This window comes from Scylla paramamosain, unplaced genomic scaffold (assembly GCF_035594125.1).
Source record: "Scylla paramamosain isolate STU-SP2022 unplaced genomic scaffold, ASM3559412v1 Contig36, whole genome shotgun sequence".
Lineage (NCBI taxonomy): Eukaryota > Metazoa > Arthropoda > Malacostraca > Decapoda > Portunidae > Scylla > Scylla paramamosain.
In genome coordinates this window covers 127,501-137,500 of record NW_026973701.1, presented here as the reverse complement: position 1 = coordinate 137,500, position 10,000 = coordinate 127,501, and positions in this window count along the sequence as shown.

Here is a 10,000-nt window from a genome sequence, read left to right as displayed (position 1 = left end):
TACATGATTACTGAGTCCGTTCCACTCATCTACCACTCTATTTGAGAACCAATTTTTTCCTATCTCCTTCCTAAACCTAAATTTTTCAAGCTTGAACCCGTTATTTCTTGTTCTACCCTGGTTGCTGATCCTAAGAATTTTGCTTACATCTCCCTTGTTATAACCCTTATACCACTTAAAGACTTCTATCAGGTCCCCTCTTAACCTACGTCTCTCTAGAGAATGTAAATTTAACCGCTTCAACCTCGCTTCGTAAGGAATACTCCTCATCCCCTGTATCCTTTTAGTCATTCTCCTCTGTACTGATTCTAATAGACCTATATCTTTCCTGTAATGTGGGGACCAGAACTGCACAGCGTAGTCTAGATGAGGTCTGACCAGCGCCAAGTATAACTTTAATATTACTTCCGGCCTTCTACTTTTAACACTCCTAAAAATGAATCCTAGTACCCTATTTGCCTTGTTTCTGGCTTCTATGCATTGTTTCCCTAGACGGAGTTCAGAGCTAACTATAACTCCTAAATCTTTCTCGTACCCTGTACCTACCAGAGTTTGGGTGTTTAATGTGTACCTATTGTGTGGGTTTCCTCTACCTACGCTGAGCACTTTGCATTTATTGATATTAAATTGCATTTGCCATCTATCCGTCCATTCATTCATTCTATCTAAGTCTGTCTGCAAGGCGATGGCATCCGCTTCTGACCTAATTAATCTACCTATCTTTGTGTCATCCGCAAATTTACTAACATCGCTACTAATTCCACTATCCAAGTCATTGATATATATTAGAAATAACAATGGCCCTAATACTGATCCCTGTGGCACCCCACTAATGACATGACCCCACTCGGATTTCGAGCCGTTTATTAGCACTCTCTGTCGCCTGTTACCAAGCCATGACCCTATCCAACCTAACACCTTCCCATCTATCCCGTGCGCCCTAACCTTTCTCAGGAGCCTTTGATGGGGCACCTTGTCGAATGCTTTACTAAAGTCCAGATATAAGATATCATAACTATCACCATTATCTACTGCCTCGTACACCTTACTGTAAAAACTTAACAAGTTTGTCAGGCAAGACTTCCCCTTCGTGAAGCCATGCTGTGACTGATTTATCAAGTTATGTTTGTCTAAATGTTCCCTAATGTTCCTGGCTATTATTGACTCTAACATTTTACCTACAACTGAAGTTAAGCTGACAGGTCTATAATTAGACGCTAAAGTTTTATCCCCTTTCTTAAAGATGGGTACTACATTAGCCTGCCTCCACATTACTGGTACCTTACCCGACTCCAGTGATTTCCTAAAGACAGAAACTAACGGCTCACTAATAATCTTTTTACATTCCTTCAGTACTCTGGGATATATTTCATCAGGTCCTGGTGACTTGAACTTTTTTAGCCTATCTATCTCCTGCTCCACTATCTCCCTAGTTATGGAAATATCCGTCAGCTTCTCATACTCATCTGCTCTAAACACCTGTTCACTATCTGGCATATCTTGCATGTTTTCCTGAGTGAAGACAGTTAAAAAATAATCATTCAGAAGTTTACTAATCTCCTCCCCAGAACTAACCAGCTCCCCATCTGCTGCCTTTAATGGACCTACAGTATCCTTATTTTTCGTCCTGTATACCTGATAAAATCCCTTGGGGTCCGTCTTCGCCTGGCTGGCTACCTTTAATTCATAATTGTCCTTAGCTTTCCTCGTTAACTTCCTGACTGTTCTAACTAATTCATTATACTGTGTCCTTAAAACTTCCTCACCTGCCCTTAATCTCTTATATATACTTCTCTCAAGGAGAGAGTGAAGGCTGAGGAGATGATGAGGAGTGAGGGACAGTGAGTATTAAGGAAGCTGATGAAGGAACGTGACCCGGACACCAAATGAATAATGTGTCAAGAAAAAAAAAAAAAAACTGAGCATGAAGCAGTTTTCATTTTTAATTTTTTTTTTAATTTTTGATTAATCATTATCTTTTATTAATTTATTTTATTTATTAGAAGGAAACAGAGAAAGAAGATGTGGCAACGTGCACGACCTGAAGCATCCCTACCTGTGCCTTTCCTTCCTCATCCCGTGCCTGCCTGCTGAGAGAAAGTCTTGTGCAGCGAGGCCGCGGAAGGAGGGTAGGCATGCAGTTAGCAAGATCAGAAGAGCAGTTAGCATGAAAATAGCGGTAGAAGACAGCTAGATATGCAACATTGCGGCGGTGAGAGAGAGGCTGAAGACAGTCAGTTAGAAGAGAGGAGTTGATGAGACGAAAAGCTTTTGATTCCACCCTGACTAGAAGAGCAGTATGAGTGGAACCCCCCCAGACATGTGAAGCATACTCCATACATGGACGGATAAGGCCCTTGTACAGAGTTAGCAGCTGGGGGGGGGTGAGAAAAACTGGCGGAGACGTCTCAGGACACCGAACTTCATAGAAGCTGTTTTAGCTAGAGATGAGATGTGAAGTTTCCAGTCCATATTATAGGTAAAGGACAGACCGAGGATGTTCAGTGTAGAAGAGGGGGACAGTTGAGTGTCATTGAAGAAGGGGGGATAGTTGTCTGGAAAGTTGTGTCGAGTTGATAGATGGAGGAATTGAGTTTTTGAGGCATTGAACAATACCAAGTTTGCCCGAATGAAAAGTTTTAGAAAGATCTGAAGTCAAGCGTTATGTGGCTTTCCTGTGTGAAATGTTTACCTCCTGAAGGGTTGGACGTTTATTAAAAGACGTGGAAAAGTGCAGGGTGGTATCATCAGCGTAGGAGTGGATAGGACAAGAAGTTTGGTTTAGAAGATCATTAATGAATAATAAGAAGAGAGTGGGTGGCAGGACAGAACCCTGAGGAACACCACTGTTAATAGATTTAGGAGAAGAACAGTGACCGTCTACCACAGCAGCAATAGAACGGTCAGAAAGGAAACTTGAGATGAAGTTACAGAGAGAAGGATAGAAACCGTAGGAGGGTAGTTTGGAAATCAAAGCTTTGTGCCAGACTCTATCAAAAGCTTTTGATATGTCCAAGGCAACAGCAAAAGTTTCACCAAAATCTCTAAAAGAGGATGACCAAGACTCAGTAAGGAAAGCCAGAAGATCACCAGTAGAGCGGCCTTGACGGAACCCATACTGGCGATCAGATAGAAGGTTGTGAAGTGATAGATGTTTAAGAATCTTCCTGTTGAGGATTGATTCAAAAACTTTAGATAGGCAGGAAATTAAAGCAATAGGACGGTAGTTTGAGGGATTAGAACGGTCACCCTTTTTAGGAACAGGTTGAATGTAGGCAAACTTCCAGCAAGAAGGAAAGGTAGATGTTGACAGACAGAGCTGAGAGTTTGACTAGGCAAGGTGCAAGCACGGAGGCACAGTTTCGGAGAACAATAGGAGGGACCCCATCAGGTCCATAAGCCTTCCGAGGGTTTAGGCCAGCGAGGGCGTGGAAAACATCATTACGAAGAATTTTAATAGATGGCATGAAGTAGTCAGAGGGTGGAGGAGAGGGAGGAACAAGCCCAGAATCGTCCAAGGTAGAGTTTTTAGCAAAGGTTTGAGCAAAGAGTTCAGCTTTAGAAATAGATGTGATAGCAGTGGTGCCATCTGGTTGAAATAGAGAAGGGAAAGAAGAAGAAGCAAAGTTATTGGAGATATTTTTGGCTAGATGCCAGAAATCACGAGGGGAGTTAGATCTTGAAAGGTTTTGACATTTTCTGTTAATGAAGGAGTGTTTGGCTAGTTGGAGAACAGACTTGGCATGGTTCCGGGCAGAAATATAAAGAGCATGAGATTCTGGTGATGGAAGGCTTAAGTACCTTTTGTGGGCCACCTCTCTATCATGTATAGCACGAGAACAAGCTGTGTTAAACCAAGGTTTAGAAGGTTTAGGACGAGAAAAAGAGTGAGGAATGTACGCCTCCATGCCAGACACTATCACCTCTGTTATGCGCTCAGCACACAAAGACGGGTCTCTGACACGGAAGCAGTAGTCATTCAAAGGAAAATCAGCAAAATACCTATATATATATATATATATATATATATATATATATATATATATATATATATATATATATATATATATATATATATATATATATATATATATATATATATATATATATATATATATAGCAACAGAAAAGAAGAAAATTAAGAACATAAGAACATAAGAAATAAGGGAAGCTGCAAGAAGCGACCAGGCTTACACGTGGCAGTCCCTGTATGAAATATACCTACCTATTTCCATCTGTTATCCCCATCCATAAACCTGTCTAATTTTCTCTTAAATCTCTCTAATGTCCTAGCACTAACAACATGATTACTGAGTCCGTTCCACTCATCTACCACTCTATTTGAGAACCAATTTTTTCCTATCTCCTTCCTAAACCTAAATTTTTTAAGCTTGAACCCGTTATTTCTTGTTCCCTGGATGCTGATCCTAAGAATTTTGCTTACATCTCCCTTGTTATAACCCTTATACCACTTAAAGACTTCTATCAGGTCCCCTCTTAACCTACGTCTCTCTAGAGAATGTAAATTTAACCGCTTCAACCTCGCTTCGTAAGGAATACTCCTCATCCCCTGTATCCTTTAAGTCATTCTCCTCTGTACTGATTCTAATAGACCTATATCTTTCCTGTAATGTGGGGACCAGAACTGCACAGCGTAGTCTAGATGTGGTCTGACCAGCGCCAAGTATAACTTTAATATTACTTCCGGCCTTCTACTTTTAACACTCCTAAAAATGAATCCTAGTACCCTATTTGCCTTGTTTCTGGCTTCTATGCATTGTTTTCCTAGACGGAGTTCAGAGCTAACTATAACTCCTAAATCTTTCTCGTACCCTGTACCTACCAGAGTTTGGTTGTTTAATGTGTACCTATTGTGTGGGTTTCCTCTACCTACGCTAAGTTCTTTGCATTTATTGATATTTAATTGCATTTGCCATCTATCCGTCCATTCATTCATCCTATCTAAATCTGCCTGCAGTGCGATGCATCCGATTCTGACCTAATTAATCTACCTATCTTTGTGTCATCCGCAAATTTACTAACATCACTACTAATTCCACTATCTAAGTCATTGATATATATTAGAAATAATAATGGCCCTAATACTGATCCCTGTGGCACCCCACTAATTACATGACCCCATTCGGATTTCGAGCCGTTTATTACAACTCTATGTCGCCTGTTACCAAGCCATGACCCTATCCAGCCTAACACCTTCCCATCTATCCCATGTACCCTAACCTTTCTCAGGAGCCTTTGATGGGGTACCCTGTCAAATGCTTTACTAAAGTCCAGATATAAGATGTCATAACTATCACCATTATCTACTGCTTCGTACACTCTTCTGTAAAAACTTAACAAGTTTGTCAAGCAAGACTTTCCCTTTGTGAAGCCATGCTCTGACTGATTTATCAAGTTATGCAAAGATTCTAATTGTCTAAATGTTCCCTAATGTTCCTCGCTATTATTGACTCCAATAATTTACCCACAACTGAAGTTAAGCTGACAGGTCTAAAGTTTTATCTCCTTTTTTAAAGATAGGTACTACATTAGCCTGCCTCCACATTACTGGTACCTCATCTGACTCAGGTGATTTCCTAAAGACAGAAACTAACGGCTCACTAATAACCTCTTTGCATTCCTTAAGTACTCTGGGATATATTTCATCAGGTCCTGGTGTCTTGAACGGCGATTATCCTGTGCTTGGTTTTTCTACTGTAAGGAGAAAAACCTTTCTGTAAGTATTTGTTTTTATATAAACAAATACTTACAGAAAGGCTTAAAATTGCACGTTGAGTATGGAATTGTTTAAAAAGCCTATGATAGTATACATACTATACATACTTAACATAAAGATAATAATACTAATACAATAATACAGTAAAAATTTAAAGCGCCAGTGGGGACAGGTGCGTGCTACGCCAGCTGTGGGCTGCCAGCTTCACCTGGTGCGTGGACATGTCCTGCACTTGGGGCGTGGCCGCCGTGAACATGTTCCACAGCCGCGAAGTCCTGGCTGTGTAGGTGCGCTGGTGTTGGCTAGAGCGAGATCGAGGCACCTTCACTAGCTCGTCGCTACTGGCCGCAGCTCTGGTGCACCTCTGCACTGTGTGTGGCAGCAGCCTCAGGGGGTCAAGGTGAGGGACCCTCTGCACCTGAGTTTTGTGGCACACCACTAGCGCCGACACGTCCCGGCGGTGCTCCAGTGACGTTACTGGTGCTGGGTGATGTTGGTCGTCATCGGTGGCCACCAAGCGCAGGTCTCTCTCTCTCTCTCTCTCTCTCTCTCTCTCTCTCTCTCTCTCTCTCTCTCTCTCTCTCTCTCTCTCTCTCTCTCTCTCTCTCTCTCTTATAACTTTCAATAAGGTTGTTTTTCGGGTAGCTTTATTTATTTTCCCCTACTTCGATCATACGGTTAATTTTCCTATACTTTCCATAAGGTACATTTTCAAGTACCTATATTAATGTTCCCATACTTCGATCATACAGTTTATTTTCCCTTAGCTTCCAATAAGGCTCATTCTCGAGTAATTTGGTAATAGATATGCGAATAATAAAATATGCGAAGAAGAAACAAAGGAAAACTGGCCATGCAAAAAAACGTGATTCCCTCTCTCTCGCTCTGTCTCTGCCAAGGCAGCAGGTGGTCACGAAAATACGTGCATTGCTCACATGATGGCCGCCGCACACGGCGGTGTTGTTATTTACTTGTCCTGATAGCTTAATCTAACCTAACCTAACCTAACCTAACCTAACCTAACCTACCCTAACCTAACCTACCCTAACCTAGCCTAACCTAACCTAACCTATCCTAACCTACCCCTTTCCCCCCTCCCCCCTCCCAAGACAGCACTCCCTCCCCCCTCCAGGCTGTCTTCCCTCCCCCCTCCCCCCCTCCCACCTAACCTATCCCCTCCCCCCTCCCCCCTCCCCCCTCCCACCTAACCTATCCCCTCCCCCCTCCCCCCCTCCCCCCTCCCCGGGCAGCCGACTGCCCTGTGGGGCCGGCTGCCCCCCTCAGTCAGGGAAGTAGTCCAGCAGGGCGGAGTACACCACCAGGGTGAGGGACAGGGTCTGTGCAATGGCGAGCAGGTTGTCCCACAGGCCGTAGGACAACCTGCTTCCAGCCCTGCCCCTCCCCTGGCGAGCCTTCCCTGGCTGGGGGAGTTGGCGCTGTGGTGGGGGGGAAGGGGCCACCACTCCCTTCCCCACTCCTCGGAGGACGAGCCCCGCTCCCTCGTCCTCCGCGGGGGTCGTGGCGCTCCTGGCCTCCTTTTGCCCCTCCTCCGGGCTGGGGGGCCGAGACCCACAGGCCCAGGCCATCCTTCCCCGGGCTGGCCGCCACCACCTGGCCAGCCTCAGGGGCGGGTCCGGCCTCCTTCCCTGGGCTGGCCGCCACCACCTGGCCAGCCTCAGGGGAGGGGCCGACCTCGTGTCCCAGGCTGGCCGCCACCACCTGGCCAGCCTCTGGGGCGGGGCAGGCTTCGTGCCCTGGGCTGGCCGCCACCACCTGGCCAGCCTCAGGGGCGTGGCCGGCCTCGTGCCCCGGGCTGGCCACCACCACCTGGCCAGCCTCTGGGGCGGGGCCGGCCTCCTGCCCCGCCTCTGGGACGCGGACAGCCTGGTCCTCCTGGGGGGGCTTGGGGCGGCTGCCCACTCTCTTGCTGTTGCAAAAGAGCACGGGGCAGCCCTGCCCCTGCCCCCCGTGGACACCCAGACCTCCGGCCAGGCTGAAGTACAAAAACGGCGTGACGCCCCGCCGTAGTGTACTTCAGTCCGGCCAGGAGGTCCCTCAGGGGCAGGTCCTGACAGAAGACTGTTGCGCCTCCTGCCAGGCAGTGCACCCTGATGGGTGTCTCCTGGTCCAAGGCGGCCAGCTTGTCCATATTCAGGCTGGCCGCCTGATCCGACACGAGGGGCTTCGCCCCCCCCTCGGCCCCTTGCCGGAAGGTAAAGGAGGCCAGAGAGCGCCTCCCCCTCCCACAGCAGCCCCCTGAGCGGGGGCGGGACAGCCTCACGGCGTCCACGCCACACTCGCCCAGGAGGCTCAGCCGTGCCTCCACTGACAGGCGACTGCTTTTTGCTCCCATCCTAGTTCTCATGAAATTAAAAATGTACCTTGGTTCAGTTTTGGCTGATTGGCGAAAAGTAGGATGGTGGTGAACAGACCGCCTGAGAGAGAGAGAGAGAGAGAGAGAGAGAGAGAGAGAGAGAGAGAGAGAGAGAGAGAGAGAGAGAGAGAGAGAGAGAGAGAGAGAGAGAGGTTGATTGATATTGATTGATTGATATATTTTGTTTGCCTTTTGTAACATTAATGCATTTCTGCATTTCATACACAGTTCAATACGTAAGGCCAGGTCCATCAAGCCGAAGCTTTTATACAGACCTGAATAAAGAATGACACAAGTAGCGCAAATGTTTACACCCTGACTTGTTCCTATTTGAGCCGCCATTTTGCACATGATAGAGGTAATAATAGACTACTTGTTTTGTTGTTTGCAGCACATGACACAATAATGAGTGATGGAGTGTATAGTATGCTATACTGTGCCACATATATGTTCACATACGTGAACTTCGCGAACACAAACACAGGTACAGTCTTGCATCCTCTATAGAGAAGGAAGGGAAGGGAAGGCATCGTCTCTAAATACAACACACACACACACACACACACACACACACACACACACACACACACACACACACACACACACACACACACAGGCACACATGTAGGTGATTCTACGGACCACAGATTTTAAATAGAACCTTGGTCAGGCGCAATGCAAGAACGAGTAAGATCGAGTTGAGGGTCTGAAAAAAGACACCATTATGAATGTGCGTCCTTTCATTCCTCCCTCCCTCCCTCTCTCCATCCCTCCCTCCCTCTCTCCCACGTTTTTCCACCTCTGGTCGCCCTCGGGTCATATTTTTTTCCAGCATGGCGCGCCGGCTGTGCCACCATAACTCAGCCTAACTCTAACAGCACAGCGGCATGGCAAGGCTTTGAATCATACCTCACAACTCTGGCCGTGTGTTATGTGTGAGTCAGTGTCCAGGAGGAAGGAGGGGGCAGGGATAAGGGGGCAGGGAGGAGGGGGGACGGAAGAGGCGGGGGTGCTTCCCCTTCACCACCGTGACTCATTATCAAGTTGGTGACCTCCTGACTTAGTGACTTGGTTCGTGTAGCCGTGCAAGTGTTGGCATGCCCTTGCGCTCAGTGAGTCAGTCAGTCATTCACACAGGAAGGAAGGGAGGCGGGCGGGAAGACGGGTATTAGCGCCCTGTTCTCGCCTCGCCTCACGTCATTACAGTCGCCCCAATCCCAGGTACATAACACACCGGTGCCTGTCCGTCTCCTGCAGCAGCTCCTGAGTGGCTCGTTAGCCTCAGTGAGGGCGTGGTGGACGACAGGCTGACGTGTTACTGACGTGTTTGTGGCAACCTTGCCTTCCGTTGCGATTATTTGGCGTCTCCGACCTTCACGGCGCCTTACTCTCTCATCAGGCGTAGTTTTCTCAGACTTTGTGTCTTTCTTTGTTCTCACTCCCTCCTGGAACCACAACAAAATAAGAGAAACATCTTTTTTCTTCGTGATAATGTAACCTTTCTTTCTCCCTTCCCCTCAGACTTTCCTAGAACCCTTCCTGCACTGATGATAATTCTGCATAACAACCCACAGGAAATAATCGCCTTATTAGAGCAACACCTTCTTGTTCTGATGATGCGTGTGTATCCCGGTCACTGGTTGTAATCCTGTTAAATCTTCCTTGTCTGTTTTGTTTATTCTCTCTCTCTCTCTCTCTCTCTCTCTCTCTCTCTCTCTCTCTCTCTCTCTCTCTCTCTCTCTCTCTCTCTCTCTCTCTCTCTCATCATTACCTACACCCTCGAAACCCTTCTCGCTCAAGGTCACCACGAGAGGAATTGTTGTAAAGTTGCGAGGCCCCATCACGCACACTGCACCACTTGTGTCTGGCTCACAGAGGGGAAGGGCTGG